At 45.4% G+C, this 27,203-nt stretch overlaps 1 protein-coding gene and 1 non-coding gene across 2 annotated transcripts in view; both read right to left on the bottom strand.

The window, feature by feature from the left end:
* The window catches only part of LOC139424652 (alpha-1,6-mannosylglycoprotein 6-beta-N-acetylglucosaminyltransferase B-like), a 162,328-nt gene that overhangs the window by 126,544 nt on the left and 8,581 nt on the right, over positions 1 to 27,203 (bottom strand). The gene's annotated exons all lie outside the window — the stretch shown is intronic.
* trnaa-ugc (transfer RNA alanine (anticodon UGC)) lies at positions 6,326 to 6,401 on the bottom strand. The gene has a single exon. It is a non-coding gene; the product is annotated as a tRNA-Ala (tRNA).

Below are 27,203 nucleotides of genomic sequence, written 5' to 3' on the forward strand. Positions count from 1 at the left end.
GTAAAAGCTGAAATAAACCATTCTCTCTACTATTATTCTAAATATCAAGAATTGTGAAAAACTGAGTTTAAATGTATTTGGCTAAGGTGTATGTAAACTTTCAACTTCAACTGTATGAATTAACATAGGATAGAAACAGTTGTTTATCCGTAAAGCAAACAGTACTGTTACCACAGTAAATATATGTTATCTCTCTCCAGGAGAAGATGGATAAAACCAAGTGAAAAAGTATGAATAGCAACTATCTAAATTCTGTTCATATTAGGAGTCTAATTGACCGTGCACTGTGTGAATCAATACATTCTCGAATACATTCTTCAAAGCGATTTCTTAATCGATTGTCGTCCTCGTCTTGCGAATAACTCTACATTCTCCTTAAACTTAAATCTGAGGTGAAAATAAATGTCAGATTCAGTCAAATCATCTGATTTGAAGATTGAGTCGTGGGTGAGCTAACAGGGCCGTCTGTTCTTTCCCTTGGCTGGTACCACGTCACAGTGTGTCGGGGGGCTCCAGCTAGCGTGGGATGGCATGGCGTACATCACTGTAACACAACTACTCTCCCCAGCTTCAACCACCATATTGCCCTGAATATTTAGTGTCATGGCGCATCGTATGTGAGGCGTGAGGCGTGAAAGGAATATTCCTGTTAGTGTCTCTAACAGGGTTACTTGGGGGGGGGGGATTGTAGGTGTGTGTGTGTGTGTGTGTGTGTGTGTGTGTGTGTGTGTGTGTGTGTGTGTGTGTGTGTGTGTGTGTGTGCGTGCGTGCGTGCGTGTGTGTGCGTGCGTGCGTGCCTGTGTGTGCTTGCGTGCGTGTGTGAGTTTTGACTAGCCAATATCCCCCCTCAGAATGGGAGAGGCTAACTCGCAGCAGGAGAAAACTTCTGTCTGCTTTTATTTCGGTCACAAACTGTGTTTTAGACAGAATGCCAACTCTGTTTTTCTCAGCTAGAGTAGTTCACCTCTACAATACCTTTTTATTTATTTTTTTTATTTTTATTTCACCTTTATTTAACCAGGTAGGCAAGTTGAGAACAAGTTCTCATTTACAACTGCGACCTGGCCAAGATAAGGCATAGCAGTGTGAACAGACAACACAGAGTTACACATGGAGTAAACAATTAACAAGTCAATAACACAGTAGAAAAAAAGAGTGTCTATATACATTGTGTGCAAAAGGCATGAGAAGGTAGGCAAATAATTACAATTATGCAGATTAACACTGGAGTGATAAATGATCAGATGGTTATGTACAGGTAGAGATATTGGTGTGCAAAAGAGCAGAAAAATAAATAAATAAAAACAGTATGGGGATGAGGTAGGTGAAAATGAGTGGGCTATTTACCAATAGACTATGTACAGCTGCAGCGATCGATTAGCTGCTCAGATAGCAGATGTTTGAAGTTGGTGAGGGAGATAAAAGTCTCCAACTTCAGCGATTTTGCAATTCGTTCCAGTCACAGGCAGCAGAGAACTGGAACGAAAGGCGGCCAAATGAGGTGTTGGCTTTAGGGATGATCAGTGAGATACACCTGCTGGAGCGCGTGCTACGGATGGGTGTTGCCATCGTAACCAGTGAACCTGCTAAGATACAGAGGCAGGACTGTGTTGACTTGGCCAGTGTGTGTGTGTGTGTGTGTGTGTGTGTGTGTGTATTTACCTTTCATGGTTTGGCCTCCCACTGAAATCTGTCCCTTTTAAACCTCTAACGTGTGAACAGTCCAACTACACACCCCTCAATTCACAACGTCACAGTCCTACTGTTATGGACGCACACCCACCCACACACACCCGCACACCTCAGGGCACAACAACCCAGTGCCACTGTTCAACAACACACCCTTAATGGAAGGACATGGTCCCTGGCGCTAACAGTCCTCACTTCTCTGTGTGTGTTCCTCTCTTAATGGACAGACCCACTGTTTACTTCACACCAGCACCCCTCTCCTCTCCGCCCCTCTCATCTCCACCCCTTTCCACCTCCTCCACTTCAGTGGGATGCTAAGAAGCACTCCCCCTCCGTTTCCCACTCTTTTTATGTTGTGTCAGAGCCAAAGGACCCTTGAGCACTCGGTGAGCTGTTGAACGCAGCATCATCTTAGTGCAGTGTTGCGAACGTGGCCCATTGTGCAACGCTGTGAAAAGCATCTATGTGGAGGACAATGGAGGCACAGCCCGGTGGTGGCGGGTTGTAAAACCATGGGCTGAAAAGGCTGGTCATTTCGGTTGTGTCGTGCAGAATTGGTTGCTAGAGGGTCAGGTTGCTTTTTCTTGGACATACTATAAACACCCATAGGCCTTTATTATACACAAGCAAGCACAACAGAAACCCTGACTCTGTGTCCACATCATCCTATAACACATAATTGCGCACCAGGAGTTGTTCATTGTGAAGTCCCTCTGTCTCCCCTGCTGGCATGAAAAAAGATAGACAGTAAATAGAATATAGTGGAGTACACTGTACTGTAGTTACACTTGCACTAGTTTGCTGTGTGTGTACAATCGGGGCCAGGCTCCCAATGCGACTCACCCGGCAGTGACTCAGATCGAGGTGTGGGGTGTGCTGTTAGGGAGCAGGCAACAGGATGTGGTGTTAGTGAGATTGGCCACAGGCTGTTTGCATATTCATGCGGTGAAATACATGTCAGGCTTGGCTAGAGATGACATAGTTGACACTTACAGGGAGACGAACTGGAGCAGACCAACACACATCCCTGAACGTACCACATGTATACGTTCTGACACAGACACAGACAGGCATATAGACATCATACACTCATGTACTCCCAGTAGGTAGGTTTGCCTGTGTGTGTGTGTGTGTGTGTGTGTGTTTCCAACAAATCCTTACAGCCTGGTACATATATTTTGACGGTATGGGATCCACCTCTCTCCCTCTCCTCCTCGCCACCTCTCCTCTCCCCCCTCCCTGTTTCTCTCTATAGAGTTGAGCCCTGGTAGTCTGTTTGCCAGAGTATATCCATTCCCTCTCGTGCACACAGAGTCACACAGTAAGCGCACACACTGTCAGTGGACCTATCTAGAAAATCAACTATTGATGAATTTCTTTCCCCTGAACACAATAGTATATGTTATATATTATAACCTCCTTGCTGTTTACAGCAAAGCACTGATCTAAGGTCAGTTTTGGATGTTCCAGCACTAACAGGTTAAGGTCAGGATTTGCTGAGATTGCTCTAATCCTAGAAGTCTGCTTACCCGCTGGGCACGGACGTCAGTTCAACGTCTAGTGTTGATTTACATTTGGTTAAGTTTTCAACTAACGTGATTTCAATGTAAAATCAACAAAACATTTTGTTTGGGTGGAAAAAAAGGCTGAACGTTGATGACTTTTTTCAAATTCAATAGTTTCCCACGTTGATTCAACATCATCAGATAGATTTTCAAGTTAAAGTTATTTTTAAACCTTTATTTAACCAGGTAGTCTAGTTGAGAACAAGTTCTCATTTACAACTGCGACCTGGCCAAGATAAACATAGCAGTTCGACACATACAACGACACAGAGTTACACATGGAATAAACAAACAACAGTCAATAATACAGTAGGAAAATCTATATACAGCATGTGCAAATGAGGTAGGATAAGAAAGGTAAGGCAATAAATAGGCCATGGTGGCGAAGTAATTACAATATAGCAAATAAACACTGGAATGGTAGATGTGCAGAGGATGAATGTGCAAGTTGAGATACTGGGGTGCAAAAGGAGCAAGATAAATAAATAAATACAGTAAGTGGATGAAGTAGATTGGATGGGCTATTTACAGACGAGCTATGTACAGGTGCAGTGATCTGTGAGCTGCTCTGACAGCTGGTGCTTAAAGCTAGTGAGGGAGATATGAGTCTCCAGCTTCAGAGATTTTTGCTGTTCGTTCCAGTTATTGGCAGCAGAGAACTGGAAGGAGGGGCGTCCAAAGGAAGAATTGGCTTTGGGGGTGACCAGTGAGATATACCTGCTGGACCGCGTGCTACGGGTGGATGCTGCTACGGTGACCAGTGAGATATACCTGCTGGACCGCGTGCTACGGGTGGGTGCTGCTACGGTGACCAGTGAGATATACCTGCTGGACCTCGTGCTACGGGTGGGTGCTGCTACGGTGACCAGTGAGATATACCTGCTGGACCGCGTGCTAAGGGTGGGTGCTGCTACGGTGACCAGTGAGATATACCTGCTGGACCGCGTGCTACGGGTGGGTGCTGCTACGGTGACCAGTGAGCTGAGATAAGGCGGGGCTTTACCTAGCAGAGGTGAAGTTATGTGGAAACAATGTCTATCGAACCAGTTTTTGACGAATGGATAAAGCCTGCAATCTCCTCTCCACCCCATCTCCATTTCCAAACTGGAATTAGATTAGATGTAATTAGATGCAGTTTAATTATCATAGCCATCATGGGGGATTTCTACTCGTTAGTTGACAGAGTGGAAAAAAAGGATTGATTGCAAAATGTGGACAGGAAGCCAGCTTTCTCTAGGGTTGCAGGTTTTCTTGCTACACTGGATCAGGACAGTGGGGATGTGTGCTTTGAGCCAATCAGAATAAGGTAAATAAGCATTGATTCAGGAAGTAGCAGTAATTGTAGAGGTGCTGTACATAAAACAATACAGCACAGAGGCCCTGTAAGTAACGTCATAGTGCGGTGAAAGAGGAAGTCTCCTATGGGAAACCCCTTTGGAATCCTTTTTTCTAAGAGTGTAATGCCGATGACATGAAAACAAGCAGAAATGCATGCAAATGTTTTCAAAGAACAGCTGCGTTTGCCAGGCCTATAGCTGTGAGATACACAAAGGCCGAAGACACACAACTGTTAGTGTAAAACCTGACGGTTCCTTTCTCAGTTCCCCTCTTTCAGAACCCCCTTTAACCTTCATTAGTTCCGTCTCTCCGAAACGCCAATTTCGCCCTGATGGTTTTCGTTTGGGGATATTCACTATTCGCGAGGCAAGAAGGTATTCCAAAATCAAAGCTGCGGAGGGGGAAAGAGAAAGAGAGAGGGAGAGAAAGATGGAGGGAGATAAGCAAGCTCTCAGTTTATTGGAGCAGTCACTTCTCCTCTGTGTCTGCCTCTCTTTCAAAGCGCACACCGAAGAAGAAGGGATGAGAGAGAAAAAAAACGACAGAGAGCTCGTGTAGAGTACTCGCTGTATCTATCTGGCTTCACTGCGCGGCTTTAATTAAAGCTTCCCCACCCTTCCTCTTCCTCCCTCCGTCCCCCTCTCTGCACCCCCCCCCCCCTTCCCCCACTCCTTTAGCAAATCCTCTCAAAACCCATTCTTTGATTTCTGCCTCTCTGAAGTTGCGCTGCTCAGTTCGGATCAGCACTCTCCTCCTCACTCTCCCTCTCTCTCTCTGTTTTTCTCTCTCTCTCTCTCTCTCTCTCTCTCTCGCACGCACGCACGCAGGCACGCACGCACGCACGCACACACACACACACACACACACACACACACACACACACACACACACACACACACACACACACACACACACACACACACACACACACACACACACACACACTCCTTTCCTCTCCCTCTGTTTTTCACCCTATGTCTTTCACCAGCAGTTGGGTCATTTCTGCACCATGTCTCGTATGCTGTTGTGCATGATGTCAGACTCTGAAACTGAGTGGAGCCTTGAAGCCCACTCCTACTCACAAAACAGCCAGTCAGCGCTTGGGAATACAGCCCAATTATGGCCAGAAATAGGCACAGATGAAAACAATGTATGAATAGGGACCAAATTGCATAAAAATATATGAAAGAGTTTGGCGTGCACTGAATGGATGTTAATGGAAAAGGGGAAATAATAGGTTCAGCAAGATCAGGAAGAGTATATATTTGATATTTTCATCTATTTGAAAGGTCCATGTAAAACGTGTACGTTATACACAAAGCGACCTGTTATTTGCATCTGCAGTCCCTGAGAAGGGTAATGTGGCAGTAGATGCATGTCAACATGACTTTCTATGCTGTCAATGACAAGGACGACCTAAAGCGCCAATCCCAGAACGACTAAGGCTGCTGTAGGTCAAGCGAGGGCTGCAGCTATAGGAGCCTGGCACGAGGCACAACTACCTCTGTCAATGTCTTTACATTCAGACACACGTGTGGGTACGCACCCACACACACTCTCAGTGTCCCCTGTGGGCTGACAGTGTACTGTCCCCTGAAACATATCACTGTGCATGTACTGGGAAAAGGCCCTGTACATCCCATGGCAAGGTTGACATTTGAGTAATTTAGCAGACACGCTCATCCAGAGCAACTTACAGTAGTGAGTACACACATTTTCTTATTTGTTTGTATTGGTCCCCCATGGGAATCGAACCCACAATCCTGCCATTGCAAGTGCCACGCTCTACCAACTGAGCCATACAGGACCAACGGGACACACATGTATATTCTTAAAATAAGTCCCTAATGCCTATAGTCAAGTACGGCACCTCCTCTTGTCTTAATGACTCCGTTATGTAAACATGTCTGTTCCTCAGCCTGCATTAGCTTTGCCGACTGCCATTACTTCAATGGGCTTAGTGGCTTTGTGGACAACTGAGACATAGGGCTTCAGGGGGCCACTTTCCACTACGAGGCAAGACCCCGGACGTCACTGTGTGTTAATGTGACAGGGCACTACGTTGCCCTGGGAGAGAGACAGGGAGACATTGGAGGAAAGGAAAGTAGAGAGAGGGGATGGAGCATGAGAGAGAGGGGATGGAGAGTGAGGGAGAGAGAGAGGGGATGGAGAGCAAGAGAGGGGGTGGAGAGTGAGAGAGGGGATGGAGAGTGAGAGAGAGGGGATGGAGAGAGATTCTGACCGGGGGTTTACACTACCTTGGGAGAACAGTTGGAGAGATGGAGAGATATAGAGAGAAAGGGAGAAAATAAGAGCAAAAAAATAGAGAGGGGGAAGTAGCGCTCATAAAACACTGTGACATGTGATGGTAACGCCCCCTATTGGCCCCCTATTGACGTTATCGTCCCACCTGCCCATAAGAAGTTAATTAAACAGCTAGACACTAGATAGTTAGGAAGTGTTGATACAGTGCCTTGCGAAAGTATTCGGCCCCCTTGAACTTTGCGACCTTTTGCCACATTTCAGGCTTCAAACATAAAGATATAAAACTGTATTTTTTTGTGACGAATCAACAACAAGTGGGACACAATCATGAAGTGGAACGACATTTATTGGATATTTCAAACTTTTTTAACAAATCAAAAACAGAAAAATTGGGCGTGCAAAATTATTCAGCCCCCTTAAGTTAATACTTTGTAGCGCCACCTTTTGCTGCGATTACAGCTGTAAGTCGCTTGGGGTATGTCTCTATCAGTTTTGCACATCGAGAGACTGACATTTTTTCCCATTCCTCCTTGCAAAACAGCTCGAGCTCAGTGAGGTTGGATGGAGAGCATTTGTGAACAGCAATTTTCAGTTCTATCAACAGATTCTCGATTGGATTCAGGTCTGGACTTTGACTTGGCCATTCTAACACCTGGATATGTTTATTTTTGAACCATTCCATTGTAGATTTTGCTTTATGTTTTGGATCATTGCCTTGTTGGAAGACAAATCTCCGTCCCAGTCTCAGGTCTTTTGCAGACTCCATCAGGTTTTCTTCCAGAATGGTCCTGTATTTGGCTCCATCCATCTTCCCATCAATTTTAACCATCTTCCCTGTCCCTGCTGAAGAAAAGCAGGCCCAAACCATGATGCTGTGTTGCTTTTACGCCAAACATAACGTTTTGCATTGTTGCCAAAAAGTTCAATTTTGGTTTCATCTGACCAGAGCACCTTCTTCCACATGTTTGGTGTGTCTCCCAGGTGGCTTGTGGCAAACTTTAAACAACACTTTTTATGGATATCTTTAAGAAATGGCTTCCTTCTTGCCACTCTTCCATAAAGGCCAGATTTGTGCAATATACAACTGATTGTTGTCCTATGGACAGAGTCTCCCACCTCAGCTGTAGATCTCTGCAGTTCATCCAGAGTGATCATGGGCCTCTTGGCTGCATCTCTGATCAGTCTTCTCCTTGTATGAGCTGAAAGTTTAGAGGGACGGCCAGGTCTTGGTAGATTTGCAGTGGTCTGATACTCTTTCCATTTCAATATTATCGCTTGCACAGTGCTCCTTGGGATGTTTAAAGCTTGGGAAATCTTTTTGTATCCAAATCCAGCTTCAAACTTCTTCACAACAGTATCTCAGACCTGCCTGGTGTGTTCCTTGTTCTTCATGATGCTCTCTGCGCTTTTAACGGACCTCTGAGACTATCACAGTGCAGGTGCATTTATACGGAGACTTGATTACACACAGGTGGATTGTATTTATCATCATTAGTCATTTAGGTCAACATTGGATCATTCAGAGATCCTCACTGAACTTCTGGAGAGAGTTTGCTGCACTGAAAGTAAAGGGGCTGAATAATTTTGCACGCCCAATTTTTCAGTTTTTGATTTGTTAAAAAAGTTTGAAATATCCAATAAATGTCGTTCCACTTCATGATTGTGTCCCACTTGTTGTTGATTTTTCACAAAGAAATACAGTTTTATATCTTTATGTTTGAAGCCTGAAATGTGGCAAAAGGTCGCAAAGTTCAAGGGGGCCGAATACTTTCGCAAGGCACTGTATATAAAAAAACGAATAGGTTTAGGCTGTAAGACTAATGCATCTCTCTCTCTCTCTCTGTCTCTCTCTGGCTTTCTCCTCTCTCTCTCGGTTTGTCTGCGTCCGTCTCTATAATTCACCCCTCAGCAGATATATTACCAGCTGCCCGCCCCAGTCTGCACTAAAAGGCAGAGCCAGGTGCATGATGCTTGATGGCCCACTTCATTAGCCTGGCACCATTCATTTATCCTGTTATTTACTCCTGACGTACAGGTAATGAAGCGAGCGACTGGTGAAACAGCAGCAGGGACACATGGGGCAAAAGACCTACGCTGAGCCAAAATGGACACCTGGTGTGGTGAAACCGCAAGGGATCACGTGGGATAAAAAAAACGTGGTAAGCAGAAATGCAGGGAGTTAGACATTCATACTTATTCATACACAACCTTACTGTGTGCTAGCTGACTGCCAACCAGATTGCTACCGGGTAAAGTGGAGATCTTTGCTGAGCTAGACAGAGAAGTACAATTCCCGAGCCACCAAACTTCTCCGCCTTTGCTATAACCTCCAGAATATTAAAGTAGCTGATGTTTTGTTCCTAGCAGGAAGTCACAGCGGGAAGCAGGAGGCATTGTGAAAAATGTCAATAAGCACAGCCGTTGCTACTAAACAGAATCCTTACACAGTACATGTAGTACTTTGCTTTCAACAGCACAGCATTCTCCTCCATACACAGTAACAATGTGAACTGAATGTGCAGATCATTGTGTAAGAATGGCAAGCGGCAACTGCAAATGGCCGGGAGTCACTGTACTGTACACCCATAAAACTCAGTTCAACTTGAGAAAAACATTTCTGATCGCGCTCAGAAACAAAATGTTAGCCTGGTTGGCTGTAGCCTACAACAAAGGAAGCAGCATCAACTACGTGCAAAAAGCAAGCCATGCGGACCTTTGAGTAACTCGAAGGACAGACCTTGCAATAGCCAGTAATGCAGCTAGCTATACACAGCAATGGAAGCTGCTGTGGGGAGGAAGGCTCATAATAATGTCTGGGAAGGAGCTTATGGGATGGCATCAAACATATACCGTTCCACCATTCCACATGCTGTATTCCTCTCCAGCAATTACCACGGGCCCGTCCTCCCCAATTAAGGTGCCACCAGCCTCCTGAGATACACAGTGTACATGATTGTCATTCCAAGACAGGCCCTTACCATGGCAGTACCAGATAGTGTGTTTTGCTGCAGTAAGACACAGTTGATATCTACTCCCCTCTCCTCGTCTCTCTTAACACACTGAGGGTAATCTGTATGAGATCCCTCAGGGCTGACTCTCACCCATGTCGGCTCCAATGAGCTCCCGAGCCGACGGCTCCAATGAGCCCTTGCTTAATCCCATTACCTGAGACGGGACTGGCTGATGATGCGTGTTGTATTTGTTTTAATGATGTGGTGATGGGTTGTACATTTACTCTATAGGTCCCTTTGATCAAATAGTTTACCCGTGATGACAGCATAATTGAGTCAGAAGATTTCATCACCAGACGATTTCGTCGCAGATAAAAGGAGTCGATTTTGTATTTTATTCCATCACACTTGCACACATGCAAATGCACACACATGCTTACACGTATATGCATTCATACCCTCTCGTCCACACACGGTCACACAGTAAGCGCACACACTGTCAGTGGACCTATCTAGAAAATCAACTATTGATGAATTTCTTTCCCCTGCCGAGTGATTAATGATTAATAACAGCGACTAGACAGGAGACCAGACAGGAGAGAGCAGATAGGAGAGATCAGACTTGTCTAGCCTGTCCTCTATATGTCTGAATCTTACTCCTCTGCCTCTGGCTCTGGCCAACTCGAGTAAGTTGGGAATATATATATATATATTTTTTTTTACAATTATCCAATTGGTAGTTACAGTCTTGTCCCATCGCTGCAACTCCCCTATGAACTCAGGAGAGAGCCATGCGTCCTCAGAAACACGACCCTGCCAACCTACACTGCTTCTTGATACACTGCACGGTTAACCCGGAAGCTAGCTGCACCAATGTGTCGGAGGAAACACTGTACAACTGGCGACCGTGTCAGCGTGCATGCGCCTGGCCCACCACAGGAGTCGCTAGAGTGCGATGGGACAAAGACATCCCAGCCAGCCAAACCCTCCCCTATCCCGGACGACGCTGGGCCAATTGTGCACCACCTCATGGGTCTCCCGGTCACGGCCGGCTGCGACACAGCCTGGGATCGAAGCCGGGTCTGTAGTGACGCCTCAAGCACTGTGATGCATTGCCGTAGACCGCTGCGCCACTCTGGAGGCCAATTCTGGAATAACTTGTCTGTGTTTCTACTTCGATTAAATGTGGGACATTACCTTATTTATACTGGAGTGCATTTACACAAAGTTGTTTTTTCAATCACTACTAACAGGAGAGGTTCTTCAGGATGCAAGTATAGAATCCATTTAAAAATCTGTGTTTACTGTAAGAAAAGGCTATGTGTTTACTGTATGAAAAGATTGTGTTTACTGTATGAAAATACTATGTGTTTACTGTAAGAAAATACTGTGTTTACTGTAAGAAAATACTATGTGTTCACTGTAAGAAAAGACTGTGTTTACTGTAAGAAAAGACTATGTGTTTACTGTAAGAAAAGACTGTGTTTACTGTAAGAAAAGACTGTGTTTACTGTAAGAAAAGACTGTGTTTACTGTAAGAAACGACTATGTGTTTACTGTAAGTAAAGACTGTGTTTACTGTAAGAAAAGACTGTGTTTACTGTAAGAAAAGACTGCGTGTTTACTGTAAGAAAAGACTGTGTTTACTGTAAGAAAAGACTGTGTTTACTGTAAGAAAATATTATGTGTTTACTGTAAGAAAAGACTGTGTGTTTACTGTAAAAAGACTGTGTTTACTGTAAGAAAAGACTGTTTACTGTAAGAAAAGACTGTGTTTACTGTAAGAAAAGACTGTGTTTACTGTAAGAAAAGACTATGTGTTTAAGGTAAGAAAAGACTGTGTGTTTACTGTAAGAAAAGACTGTGTGTTTACTGTAAGAAAATACTATGTGTTTACTGTAAGAAAAGACTGTGTTTCCTGTAGGAAAATACTGTGTGTTTACTGTAAGAAAAGACTGTGTGTTTACTGTAAGAAAAGACTGTGTTTACTGTAAGAAAAGACTATGTGTTTACTGTAAGAAAAAACTGTGTTTACTGTAAGAAAAGACTGTGTTTACTGTAAGAAAAGACTGTGTTTACTGTAAGGAAAGACTATGTGTTTACTGTAAGAAAATACTGTTTACTTTAAGAAAAGACTGTGTGTTTACTGTAAGAAAAGACTGTGTTTACTGTAAGAAAAGACTGTGTTTACTGTAAGAAAAGACTGTGTGTTTACTGTAAGAAAAGACTGTGTTTACTGTAAGAAAAGACTGTGTTTACTGTAAGAAACGACTATGTGTTTACTGTAAGTAAAGACTGTGTTTACTGTAAGAAAAGACTGTGTTTACTGTAAGAAAAGACTGCGTGTTTACTGTATGAAAAGACTGTGTTTACTGTAAGAAAAGACTGCGTGTTTACTGTATGAAAAGACTGTGTGTTTACTGTATGAAAAGACTGTGTGTTTACTGTATGACCTTGGTAGATCAATAGATCAACCAAGGCATCTAGCTATCAATGTTGGTTAGTTTACCTTACACTGCAATAACAAACCAGTCAACCACTCACTAGTATGTTGTCAACTAGTCAATAGTCAGTTGATAGTCAATAGTCAGAATACAGTAGTCAACATAGACTAGTCAATAGTCAACATTCTCCCTGTCAATGTGTGTGAATTAGGCCAGTGGAGGCTCCTCAGAGGAGGAAGGGGAGGACCATCCTCCTCAGTGAAATTTTATAAAAAATACAAATATTGACACATTGAAAAAGTTATCATTTTTGATAAAACTATACTAAATATATTCATATGTCACCAAATAATTGTTAAAATACACTGTTTTGCAATGAAGGTCTACAGTAACTTCAACAGCACTGCCTGGGCTAGCACCATGGTGTAGCTGGAAGACTTCCATCCTCCTCTGGCTACATTGACATCAATACAAAACCTAGGAGGCTGGTAGGCCTCACCCCCTTCCATATAAATATATGGTAATTATGACCACTTCTGGAGGACGTCCTACAACCAATCAAAGCTTTTGCAGTATGAACTGACATGTTGTCTATCCAATCATAGATGTAGGATCAGAGAATGAACCTAATGTGTTGTATTGGGATTGTGCCACAGAGCATTATGGGGGTTCTATGTGTTGAGATGCTTCATGACATTGTTGGATAGAGATTAAGAGTGACAGCTGAACATTTTTGGGACATTATTCAATTCAAATTAGTTTTTTAAATTACAGGAGATGGAGGAGGTATATTATAAATTGTTTTCTTGGGTCTCAAACTTAATTTTTGTGTCCAGTACGTGCAATTTATTTAAATTTGCCTTGCTTTCATTCTCTGGGGTACACAGAAAAGGTACGAATTAATAGCGAGGGTCGACCTCTGCCTGAGATCAGCTTCATGAAGAAGGATGAAAAGGTGAGGGAGTTCGATACCAACTGGTATCAAATGGTTAACAGGGAGCCTATCACGCCGCCTGTAATTACACATTACGCTTCTTTACACGTTGAACATCTTTTCTGTCGAAAACCATTCCAAATTATTTGACAGCTTCCATCGCATCATCCATTAAACATTAGATTAAGAGAGAGGTTGACGCAGCACCTTTTTTTGCGGTGTGCTCAAGCAACGTTAGGCGTTCCACTTTCCTCCGGTATTTATTTAGCCGAAGATGATAACACATAACCACTCCGGACAGAAGCAAGCAAAAACCCATGACATAAATGTTGCAGCAGTCTAGGCCTCACCTGAACATTAGAGATCTGAAAACGAGACTATTTTTCTGTCTGACCAACTGTCGTCTACCAATAAGATCAGATGCATACAGCCTACGAGCCCTGTCCATCTGGTCAGGGTAAACTAATTGGTAACGTTATGTATTTATAGTCCATTTGTGTGTCAGGAGAAAATGTGAACGTGATCAAATTTAGATTATTAAAAAAAAAATTGGGCTGGCTAGGCTGCCTATACGTTTTCAATCCAAAATGGTTACCTGGAATGAATCAATCAACATAATAGGGATGGCGGATGTGTGTCATTTCTTTGTAAGGTCTACAGTTGCACAGGCCTGCATGATGCAAACATGCGTGAAGCCAACTCAGCCCTGTGAGTTCCATTGTCTGTCAGTTGTTGTGTATGTGTCTGGGTAGAGGAGGTCCCCCTCCTAATCTAGTCTAAATATCATTTATATGAACAAATATAAGGTAGCTGCAGTTTGAATGGGTTCATCCCCCCAGTGCCAGGATATATTTTTTTTAAACCGTGTATCTTGATTAGGAAAAACTGGTCCCATCATAGCCCATATAAAACCTTTTTACAACTGATTATTCACTCTCATACCTTATAGGATCCAGAGTTTTCCTAGTTAGATTAACATATAAGGAAAAACTCCAGGCCCCAGAGGGTAAAAATTGCCCCACCGCTCTGGGACCTGCGGTGCCACCAGTCTGCTTGCAGTTGTCAGTTATCGCCAGGTATGTGGATGACCAGGGCTTCATTCAGGAACGTTTCTTGGGCTACTGTGATGTGTCAAGAGGGCGAGAGGCGCAGTCTTGTGTTTTGACAGTATGAATTTTGAGACGTCTGAGTTTATACTTCGTAGAGAAACTCGTTGTCCAAACCTATGATCGCGCAGCTGTAATGGAATGTATCAGCTATTTGTATTTACAGCGAAGTCCCCTCCTGTTCCCTGATTAAGAGGTGATGACTACTCCACTCCACTACCATTGTCAACTTTCTCCTGATGTGAGCCGAAGCCACGACGTATCATGTGCCCATTCATCCACTGGCACATTGACTGTTTCCCTTCCAAGCACCGAGTATCAATGTTCTCTCATTACTGTATGTAGAGTCAATCACGTGCACAATCACATTATTACACATCAAAGATTGCACTCCTTGCTTGGACTAACTCATTCTCAGCTCTTTTGTCTGACTGTATAGTGTCTTGTGTTATTGTTTTTTTGTCTTCCCAGTAAAATCATTTCCTGCACTGGTCAAGCCTCTGAACACCTCAACTCATGCCTCATACCCTTATTCAATCACTGCTGTGATCACTTTCAAACACAGTGTAAGTAGCACTCTCATTCCCATTCCCCATAATATTGCTTTAGGTTAAAATAATTAGTCTTTGACGATTTTTGAAACACACTTTGTGGTCTCGGTGTGTTTCCGCGCCTAAACCGCGGGTCTCCCATCTTCCACAAATTGTTCAAGCCACCAGCCTCCACTGACTTAGGCCTAGTTATTGGCAGCACCAATCAGTAAGACATTGATTGTACTGTACACTAACGTTATCAATCTTTTACACTTGTAGCAGACCTTTGGAGCGTTACCAGGCTTCCTTTGGAGTCATCGTGAATATTCCAACTGAAATAACCTTTGAATATGGATATTGGAAAAATCTAGTTCAAAGCCTGACAAATATTTATAAATATTACAAATATTTATAAATATGACAAATATTTATAAATATGACAAATATTTATTAATATGACAAATATTTATAAATATGACAAATATTTATATTTTGAATACTGAAAAGGATTTATAATGCATACATTGCCTGGGCAGAACTGCTCTGCTAGACATGGGAAAAATGCTTCGCAGCAGGATGCATTTCAATATGGGATAAAAAACACATTAGTACTCAGAAATGCAATTATCTACATAGAAATACTGTAAGTAGGCCTACTCATGATGCACAGTTAAGTATTTTAGTGACAGCTGACTGGGTTTGAATGAATTCATCGTTTAATGTAATGTAATAGAGTGGGGAGCTGGAGGCAAGGATCATAAACTGCATCCTGGAGTCCCATGAGTAGGAGTTGGACAGATTCCCTATGAGAAAGTCCAACCAACCACCTCAGTCTTCTCCTACTCCCACTCCACCGAGCCACTGGGACTGCTGCTGATGTGAATGACTCCATTGACTCCACCGAGCCACTGGGACTGCTGCTGATGTGAATGACTCCATTGACTCCACCGAGCCACTGGGACTGCTGCTGATGTGAACGACTCCATTGACTCCACCGAGCCACTGGGACTGCTGCTGATGTGAACGACTCCATTGACTCCACCGAGCCACTGGGACTGCTGCTGATGTGAATGACTCCATTGACTCCACCGAGCCACTGGGACTGCTGCTGATGTGAACGACTCCATTGACTCCACCGAGCCACTGGGACTGCTGCTGATGTGAACGACTCCATTGACTCCACCGAGCCACTGGGACTGCTGCTGATGTGAACGACTCCATTGACTCCACCGAGCCACTGGGACTGCTGCTGATGTGAATGACTCCATTGACTCCACCGAGCCACTGGGACTGCTGCTGATGTGAACGACTCCGTTGACTCCTCCGAGCCACTGGGACTGCTGCTGATGTGAACGACTCCATTGACTCCTCCGAGCCACTGAGACTGCTGCTGATGTGAACGACTCCATTGACTCCACCGAGCCACTGGGACTGCTGCTGATGTGAACGACTCCATTGACTCCTCCGAGCCACTGAGACTGCTGCTGATGTGAACGACTCCATTGACTCCACCTAGCCACTGGGACTGCTGCTGATGTGAACGACTCCATTGACTCCACCGAGCCACTGAGACTGCTGCTGATGTGAACGACTCCATTGACTCCACCGAGCCACTGGGACTGCTGCTGATGTGAACAACTCCATTGACTCCTCCGAGCCACTGAGACTGCTGCTGATGTGAACGACTCCATTGACTCCACCGAGCCACTGGGACTGCTGCTGATGTGAACGACTCCATTGACTCCTCCGAGCCACTGAGACTGCTGCTGATGTGAACGACTCCATTGACTCCACCGAGCCACTGGGACTGCTGCTGATGTGAACGACTCCATTGACTCCTCTGAGCCACTGGGACTGCTGCTGATGTGAACGACTCCATTGACTCCACCGAGCCACTGGGACTGCTGCTGATGTGAACGACTCCGTTGACTCCTCCGAGCCACTGGGACTGCTGCTGATGTGAACGACTCCATTGACTCCACCGAGCCACTGGGACTGCTGCTGATGTGAACGACTCCGTTGACTCCTCCGAGCCACTGGGACTACTGCTGATGTGAACGACTCCATTGACTCCCATTAGGAATATTAAACAAATCATTCAGAGGGAAGAATAAAGAAGCCAACCCAACACGATCCATCAGATGACGAGCGAGTTCTACTGAACCAGGCCTCCTCAGCGTCTCAAATGGCATCCTATTCACTACATAGTGCACTACTTTTGACCAGGGACCATAGGTCTCTATATAGGGAATTGGGTGCCACTTGGGATACACCCTGGATATCACGACAGTAGATAACATGTACATGACACTGCATTAAGTACTGCGTTGGTGTAGCTACAAGATTGCCCTGAGTATGAAACAGGTATGCAAATGTATGAACAAGTATGCAAAGTAGTAGGTGCCAGGGGAACCAGTTTATGTCAAGAACTGCAATGCTGCTGGGTTTTTCACACTCAACAGTTTCCTGTGTGTATCAAGAATGGTCCACCACCCAAAGGACATCCAGCCAACTTGACACAACTGTGGGAAGCATTGGAGTCAACATGGGCCAGCATCCTTTTGACATTTTGTAGAGTCCATGGCCCGAAATATTTAGGCTGCAACTCAATATTAGAAAAGTGGTCTTAATGTTTGGTATGCTCAGTGTAAATGATTGTTATGTACAGTGTCCATGTTAGGACAGCCTCAGTCTCAGTTTGTCCTAATATGGACACCGTATCCTATGGATGGATGTTATTCAGCGACATGTTTTGAAAAGCATGTTTTGTCGTAATGGGCCCTTTTAGAGTAAGAGGGCCACTTTAAAGTATGTGAAGGCTCCCATGTCCAAACCCAGGGCTTGTGCTCCCAAGGCCCACAAAGTAGTCAAAATAGAGAAACAGCCTTGGATGAACCAAATCATATTTGCGTTATCACAGATTCTTACCTTGCAGACCATTTTGATTGATATGTGATCTGACCATGGCACAACAAGGATTCTTTACTCTACTCTTTTACACTCTTTGTGTGTGAGTGTGTATTTCTGTGTGTGTGTGTGTGTGGTGTGTGTGTATTTCTGTGTGTGAGTGTGTATTTCTGTGTGTGTGTGTGCGTGTGTGTGTGTGTATGTGTGTGTATTCTACAGCAACAGTGCTATTGTTATGTTCATGGTTAGATGCTTTCATGCTGTTCCGTATCAGAACATTGTTTCTACAGCATAGCAAGTGTCACGGCTGGCTGAAGGACTGGACCAAAGTGCAACATGGTAAGCGTACATTTTCTCAAAACAAAGAACAAAAACCAAACCGTGAAGCTTTGGGCTATGTGCCCTGAACAAAGAAAGTTAACTTCCCACAAAACAGGTTGGGGACAAGGGTGCCTATGTATGGTTCTCAATCAGAGACAACGATAGACAGCTGCCTCTGATTGAGAACCACACCCGGCCAAACACATAGAAATAGAAAATCATAGAACATAGACTGCCCACCCAAATCACACCCTGACCAAACCAAAATAGAGACATAAAACGCTCTCTACGGTCAGGGCGTGACAGCACGTTGGTAGTGGGAGGTCAAAATGGGTCTGTGTCAAAATCGTCTTAAACGTAAAGTCCTAGCCTACCACGCCCTCTTTCCTGGCTCTGTTTCCGCAAGAACTCAAAATGAAGGGGGGGGGGGGTCAATTCTTAATGTTGATCTCTCTCATTAATTACACACGGGCAAAACAAAGACACGACCATATGGCACCCACTTCAGGCATTTCCTGTGCTTATTCCAAAACTCACACTGTCCATAAAAAGAGAGGACGCCACTTGACGCATCAATGAAAGATGCACCTGGTAATTACTGATCATTAAATCAAATAAAATGGTATTTGTCACATGCTTCGTAAACAACAGGTGTAGACTAAAAGGGTCCTTTTTAAAAGGGTACTTTTCCAACAATGCGGAATTAAAGATAAAGATTTTTTTTTTTAATGGAAATAAGTGACATAATAAATAAGGAATAAGGAATAAGAACATTCACAGCAAAGAGTAAAAATAACATGGCTATACACAGGAAGTACCAGGTAATAACATGGCTATATACAGGAAGTACCAGGTAATAACATGGCTATATACAGGAAGTACCAGGTAATACAATGACTATATACAGGGTGTACCAGATAACAACATGGCTATATACAGGACGTACCAGGTAACAACATAGCTATATACAATACGTACCAGGTAACAACATGGCTATATACAGGACGTACCAGGTAACAACATGGCTATATACAGGAAGTACCAGGTAATAACATGGCTATAGTCCAGTGTGTGTGTGTGTTGGGGTGTCAGTGTAAGTGTGGCTATAGTCCAGTGTGTGCACAGAGTCGGTGCAAGAGAGTTGGTGCAAAAAAAAGGGCCAATGCAGGTTGTCCGGGTAACCATTTGATGAGTTATTTAGCAGTCTTATAGCTTGGGGGTAGAAGTTGTTCAGGGTCCTGTTAGCTCCAGACTTGCACTGGAACGGCTTCCCGTGCGGTAACAGAGAGAACCATCTATGGCTTGGGTGGCTGGAGTCTGAACATTTTTAGGGCCTTCCTCCTACACCGCCTGGTGTACAGGTCCTGGATGGCAGGGTGTCCTGTACTGGGCCATACTCACCACCCTCTGTAGTGCCTTGTGATCGGGTGCCTTGCAGTTGCCGTACCAAGCGGTGATGCAGCCAGTCAAGCTGCTCTCAGTGGTGCAGCTGGTGATCTTTTGAGTATATTATCAGCCTCCTAGGCGGAAGAGGTGCCGTCATGCCACACTTCACAACTGTGTGGGTGTGTGGGGGCCATGTTAATTCCTTAGTGATGTGGACACCGCAGAACGTGAAGCTCCCGACCTGCTCCACTACAGCCCGTCGATGTGGATGGGGGCGTGCTCGCCCCTCCATTTCCTGTAGTCCACGATCAGCTCTGTTGTCTTGCTGATGTTAATCATGTTCCAGAGGGGAGATGTGTTGTGGAGGCTAGGAGATAAGAGCTCGGCATTAGGGGCTGTTATGGTTGTGAGTGACAGCTCCATCACAGTGAGATGTTGTAAACACTGGAGGCGACAGCGGGATGCGTAAAGGCGTTATCACGCCGCTGTGAGAAATGCAAAACATGACAGCTAATATTGGCGGTGCCTGCGATTGTTGGCAGCTGAGGTGTGTGTGTGTATGTGTGTGTGTGTGTGTGTGTGTGTGTGTGTGTGTGTGTGTGTGTGTGTGTGTGTGTGTGTGTGTGCATGTTTGTGTGTGAGAGAGACAGAGAGAGATGGAGGGCGTGTGTTTGTGCTCGCTCAATTCTCAACAATTGTCCTCTCTCCATCTGAGAGAAAAGCTTCACAGGAGCTCAGTGACAGTCTCTGCTGGCAAACGCTCCAACTGGGGCCTTGAAACACATCTCACACTCAAGTCAACCTGTCTAACTGCTCCGCGAGGCTCAGAGAGACACATCTTTCCTTCTATTCACAGGTCTGTTGTTCTTTTGAATTTCTTTTCACGTTGGAATCAGCTGTCAGGGCTGGCTTTGGTTGTCTATACACCCTCCAGGGTGGTAAAAGATTCAATGGGAATTAACAGACAATAGACAATAGACAAACAGACAGACAGACAGACAGACAGGATGAGTCATCAACCTCTCCCTATTGCACTGGGGCTTACCTTCTTCTCTAGTTTTTTCCCCCATTCGCTCCACTAAAATTCAACATCGTTGACTGTCCATCCTGTGACATGACTCTGACAGTGTGTATAATGAGGGACGAGTTTCTATGAAATGAGGGGTGGAGAGGGAAACAGAGAGAGAGATGTGAAAGAAATGAACAGAGAGGTATGAAGGATGGAGAGTGAAGAGACAGCAGAGAGGTGATTGAGTGCGAGATATGGAGGTGGAAGGACACTGAAGGCAAGAGAGAGAGGAGAGAGAGGCGCAAATCTTCCTCCAACTTGAATGTAGTGCATTAAAGATGAAATGGGAAATGAGGGCAGGGAGAGAGAGAAGTCACAGCTCCAGTAGTAGTTGTCTGGATCATGTCCTCTCTCTCCCCGTGCTGCCCTGAGGGGCACCCATGTCATATCCTGTCCTCCTTCAGCTTCCTGAAATAGCACTGGAGAGTACTGGGTGAAGCCTTCCAGCAGTGTACCACCATATGAATGAGCACTGCTTGCTAGTCTCCCGGAGACTAAGCCTACATGCAGTGAATATATCAGGCGCTAACATCTTAGCATACTGTATGTCACGCGCTAACCTCTTAGCATACTGTATGTCACGCGCTAACATCTTAGCATACTGTGTATCAGGTGCTAACATCTTAGCATACTGTGTATCAGGTGCTAACATCTTAGCATACTGTATGTTACACGCTAACATCTTAGCATACTGTACGTCATGCGCTAACATCTTAGCATATTGTGTATCAGGTGCTAACATCTTAGCATACTGCGTATCAGGGGCTAACATCTTAGCATACTGTGCAGCAGGCGATAACAATTATCATGCTTTATGTCTGCCAGTCCCTAAAATTGCAGCATTAGCATCCTCCTATCTCCTACTGTATATGAGCACTGCTTGGATAGTTTCCTGCCAACGCACTGTGCATACTGTATATCAGGCACTAACATCTTAGAGCTAGCATCTTAGTATCTACTACTGTCTATGAGAGCTGCTTGGATGTTTCCCAGTGACTAGGCCCAGGTCCGGTCCTGGCCCGGTCCTGGCTGTTCTACCGACCCTAGACGAGACCCCAAAAATTGCCACCCTCCTCCCCCGCAAAACTAAAATAGTGTAGTTTAGACTGTCGGCCCGGCAATGGAATTTTATGAATGTCCATCCATGTGTTAGTCACAGTGGGAAATGCAGAAGTATTATATTTTGTTTTAGCTATGATACAGCTTGTTAAAAATGTATGAATACAAACTTGAAATCACTGATTATCATGACAATTTAGCCCAGACGGGGTGAGACTCCCCAACACCAGTTCTGAGTAGCCACATGTCACACTCACATCAAAGAAAATGGTTCATTTTTGGGGGGCTATTTGGCTATTTGATAGGAGAAACGTCCATGATGTAGCCTAAGAAGTGATCTTTCTACTGTAGGCTATAGGCTACATGATTTATGCTAGATCATTTTGGTGGAGCGCTGCAGCGGTGCGTCTCTCCAACGGCACTCTGGAGAGGCGCGCTGGGAATGGACAAGATAAATGTTTTGCGCCCCCTGCCTTTGACAAAATGAGCACTGCTTATCACGGGGGTCGGCACCAGAGCTCACCTAAATGGCCCATAGAGAAATTGCCATTGTTTATGGGCAGATTTATGTGAGGTGTTATGTGTTGTTGGCTGTGCGTCTTGGTCAGTTTAGCATGACCTAGCGTTAGCAGTAGGATTCCCTGTATCTACTTTAATTGGGAGAGTTCGGCAAAACAGCGAGCGGTTGCAGAGGCTAAATGAGAGGGTTGTGTTTGACACTGCTACTCACTGAGTGGGCACATTCTAACCCCTGAAACGTAGAGCCTCCTTTGTTTGGGAGCCGGCTAAGCCACTTTTAAGATAGCGGGGCCTGGTTCAAACGCTAGTTTTCATTATTATTATTTTCTCATTTTTCCCCCATGTCAAATAAATGAATTCCTCTCGCCTCTGAGTGATCATTACTGTCACTTTCAAAGAAAGGCAGGGAGCATTCTTCCAGCTGCGAGGGCCCGCGGTGAACAAACTTCGACACCGACAGCATAGTGAAAGAAAGAACGATAAGAAAGGGGAAAAAAAGTCATAATACCTCAGCAGTGCTAGCAGATGTAGCCGTTTGCCTCACAATTAGCATTCAGTCTCACTCCGGGCAATTGATTCATGCATTCATCTCCGAGGGAAAGAGGGGGAGGGAGAGAAGAGAGGGAAGAAGAGGAGAGGGAGGGAACAACTCATCTAGGAGGAGAAGCGATGAGCTAGCAACCTATGGACAAAGGCGGATGCGAGTCGTGCAGTTGACAAGGTCATTGAGGCGGCTATAGTGTTGCAGTCACATTGCTGGTACGGAACGAATATAAGGTACTGTATGGAAACTCCTCATTAAGAACGAGAACGGGAACAGTTGTCACAATTGTCCACCGAACCGGTGAGTAACAGGGTGGCTGGGTAGCCTAGTGGTTAGAGCGTTGGACTAGTAACCCGGAAGGTTGCAAGTTCAAACCCCCGAGCTGACAAGTTACAAATCTGTCGTTCTGCCCCTGAACAGGCAGTTAACCCACTGTTCCTAGGCAGTCATTGAAAATAAGAATTTGTTCTTAACTGACTTGCCTAGTTAAATAAAGGTAAAATAAATAAATAAAAAACAGCTCGCAGACATGTGCAGAGTACAGAAGACATCGAAGCTATTCCCATGATCTATGTTACATGGTGCAATCAGACACATGACTATGTAGCCTGTGGATTTGCACATTACAAACATAACACACATAACATTACAAATGCCTCCAGAGTCTCGATCCAATCTACTTTCTTACAATTCACCTCCACGTACCGTACACTTCATGCAAGCTAAACTGGCCTGAAGCAAAGCAGGAAGTGCTCCTGACGCTGCTCTAACCTCGTCATTGTACTTCCTGTTAAGGCTATGGCTCGACACACGGGGGGCTGGTAAGGCGATCGCACTGATAAACAACATGTAGAGAGCACGGAGGGCGAGGGGCAGACCTTGTCAAGAGAAGAGGGTGGCTTTCAAATGTGTACCAACGAGGACCATAGCTCCTGATAGTAGGCTGGCGCTTCCATACATGTCCTTATCAGGACTGTGTTCTCAAATGGCAGAGCACCGCTTTCGTGGCCTTCCAACGGTCTCTCTTTGTGCAGCAACGTGGACGACCGGTGACAATGGTTACTGCTAACGGACTACAGCATCCTTCCTCACAGTCTTCAGATGTTCAAGCAGCCCCTTTTCACTCCACTGACAACGACCTCACCATCTATTGGTCAGCTACACAATATGTCTCATCCTCGTCCCACGTGACAAGTCAATTGCTCTGAGCCCTGTCATAACAATGATACGGCGCGCTATCATTACAATGCTACTGAGCAATGAGATTCCACAGTGTGCTGTTCTCAGCCGACTCTTTAGTTAAACGGCTCTTGTTATGGCTGGTACTGGGACCCGCTCCATCTCCTTAGCCACACAGGGAGCTATTACATTAATCTGCCGAGACAGCGTCTGCCTCCCAGACGGCACCCTATTCCCTGTGTAGTCCACTACTTTTGACCAGAGTCGCATATGCCCTGGACAAAATTAGTGCACTAATTAGGGAATAAGGGTGCAATTTGGGGTGCAAATGGGAAGTCGGGGAGGAGGGTTGTAGCTCTTTGTCCCACTAGGGAGACAATACACACTGAGTGAGCTAGCTCTTAGACAAATATAGCACTGAAAAGTGAAACATTGCGGTTGGGGGCATAAGAGACTGTCGCCTTGTTATCACTGTAAACTGCAGGGCAGAAATGGGCTCGATAGGGAACTGCCTTTGATCCAGTCGTCGCCAAACAGTATCTTACTTAAATTCATGTTAAATTCCTTTCTTCCTCCTCCTTTTTCTCTGCCATTTGCATCTAATTACTCCCTTTCCTTTGTGCAGTCTCCATCCTCTCTTTTCTGGTTCTTGTAGAAACGTATTTTAAATACAGATCTCTTAATTATACCTTCTACTTCCTCTCAATGTATCCCTCTAACAGTCTACAGTAATTCCTCCACGCTCTATCCCTCATCCGTTCTCTATCCCTCCTCCGTTCTCTATCCCTCCTCCGTTCTCTATCCCTCCTTCGTTCTCTATCCCTCCTCCGTTCTCTATCCCTCCTCCGTTCTCTATCCCTTCTCCGTTCTCTATCCCTCCTCCGTTCTCTATCCCTCCTCCGTTCTCTATCCCTCCTCCGTTCTCTATCCCTCCTCCGTTCTCTATCCCTCCTCCGTTCTCTATCCATCCTCCGTTCTCTATCCCTCCTCCGTTCTCTATCCCTCCTCCGTTCTCTATCCCTCCTCCGTTCTCTATCCCTCCTCCGTTCTCTATCCCTCATCCATTCTATCCCTCCTCCGTTCTCTATCAGTCATCCATTCTCTATCCCTCCTCCGTTCTCTCGTTTTCTCATTCACTTGATTATTTTCTCTGTCTGTGACACGCAGGGCTGGTTGACTCAGTGTGTCTGTAACACGCAGGGCTGGTTGACTCAGTGTGTCTGTGACACGCAGGGCTGGTTGACTCAGTAAGTCTGTGACACGCAGGGCTGGTTGACTCAGTAAGTCTGTGACACGCAGGGCTGGTTGACTCAGTAAGTCTGTAACACGCAGGGCTGGTTGACTCAGTAAGTCTGTAACACACAGGGCTGGTTGACTCAGTGTGTCTGTGACACGCAGGGCTGGTTGACTCAGTGTGTCTGTGACACGCAGGGCTGGTTGACTCAGTGTGTCTGTGACATGCAGGGCTGGTTGACTCAGTGTGTCTTTGACACGCAGGGCTGGTTGACTCAGTGTGTCTTTGACACGCAGGGCTGGTTGACTCAGTGTGTCTGTGACACGTAGGGCTGGTTGACTCAATGTGTCTGTAACACGCAGGGCTGGTTGACTCAATGTGTCTGTAACACGCAGGGCTGGTTGACTCAATGTGTCTGTAACACGCAGGGCTGGTTGACTCAATGTGTCTGTAACAGTCAGGGCTGGTTGACTCAGTGTGTCTAACACGTAGGGCTGGTTGACTCAGTGTGTCTGTAACATGCAGGGCTGGTTGACTCAATGTGTCTGTAACACGCAGGGCTGGTTGACTCAGTGTGTCTGTAACACGCAGGGCTGGTTGACTCAATGTGTCTGTAACACGCAGGGCTGGTTGACTCAGTGTGTCTAACACATAGGGCTGGTTGACTCAGTGTGTCTGCAACACGCAGGGCTGGTTGACTCAATGTGTCTGTAAGACGCAAGGCTGGTTGACTTAGTGTGTCTAACACGTAGGGCTGGTTGACTCAATGTGTCTGTAACACGCAGAGCTGGTTGACTCAGTGTGTCTAACACGCAGGGCTGGTTGACTCAATGTGTCTGTAACACACAGGGCTGGTTGACTCAATGCGTCTGTAACACGCAGGGCTGGTTGACTCAGTGTGTCTGTAACACGCAGGGCTGGTTGACTCAATGTGTCTGTAACACGCAGGGCTGGTTGACTCAGTGTGTCTAACACATAGGGCTGGTTGACTCAGTGTGTCTGTAACACGCAGGGCTGGTTGACTCAATGTGTCTGTAACACGCAGGGCTGGTTGACTCAGTGTGTCTGTAACACGCAGGGCTGGTTGACTCAGTGTGTCTGTAACACGCAGGGCTGGTTGACTCAATGTGTCTGTAACACGCAGGGCTGGTTGACTCAGTGTGTCTAACACGCAGGGCTGGTTGACTCAGTGTGTCTGTAACACGCAGGGCTGGTTGACTCAATGTGTCTGTAACACACAGGGCTAGTTGACTCAATGTGTCTGTATCACGCAGGGCTGGTTGGCTCAGTGTGTCTGTAACACGCAGGGCTGGTTGACTCAGTTTGTCTGTAACACGCAGGGCTGGTTGACTCAGTCTGTCTGTAACACTGCAGGGCTGGTTGACTCCGTGTGTCTGTAACACGCAGGGCTGGTTGACTCAGTGTGTCTGTAACACGCAGGGCTGGTTGACTCAGTGTGTCTGTAACACGCAGGGCTGGTTGACTCAGTGTGTCTGTAACACGCAGGGCTGGTTGACTCAGTGTGTCTGTAACACGCAGGGCTGGTTGACTCAGTGTGTCTGTAACACGCAGGGCTGGTTGACTCAGTGTGTCTGTGACACGCAGGGCTGGAGAGAAAGCGGAGAGAGCGGATTCCAGCAGAGCCCAGTGAGGCAAGGCCCACAGTGAAGGCTGACAATCCATGGAAGCGAGAGGAGAAGAGGAGACCCGGTCGCTGTAACAAGGGAATAGGACTTCTACTAACACCCCCACATGGAGAACATCTGACATCATTGTCGCTAGCTCTGGTAACAAAGCTCTCCTAAACACAAGTAATCCACCTGTCGTTTGAGTGGGTAAATGTCTGTGTACAACAATGGACGATCAACATCTATGAGGATATACCCGAGGTTTCTCTATGTACTTATTGTGTAGCTTATTTTGGACTGAGCACACTTCCATCCTCAGCTCTGGTGTCGAGAGAATAGCGCCTTGTTACCGCTCTTCCTGAGGGGATTCAAGGTGACAGACTAATGCTAGTCACACTCTGTAATGGTGTTTTTGTAGAATGATTTGGAAGCTCCGATGTTTTGGACGAGCATTATGCTGTCACCTTGAATCCCCTCAGGAAGAGCGGTAACAAGGCGTTATTCTCTCGACACCAGAGCTGAGGATGGAAGT

This window comes from Oncorhynchus clarkii, chromosome 13, assembly GCF_045791955.1.
Source record: "Oncorhynchus clarkii lewisi isolate Uvic-CL-2024 chromosome 13, UVic_Ocla_1.0, whole genome shotgun sequence".
NCBI lineage: Eukaryota > Metazoa > Chordata > Actinopteri > Salmoniformes > Salmonidae > Oncorhynchus > Oncorhynchus clarkii.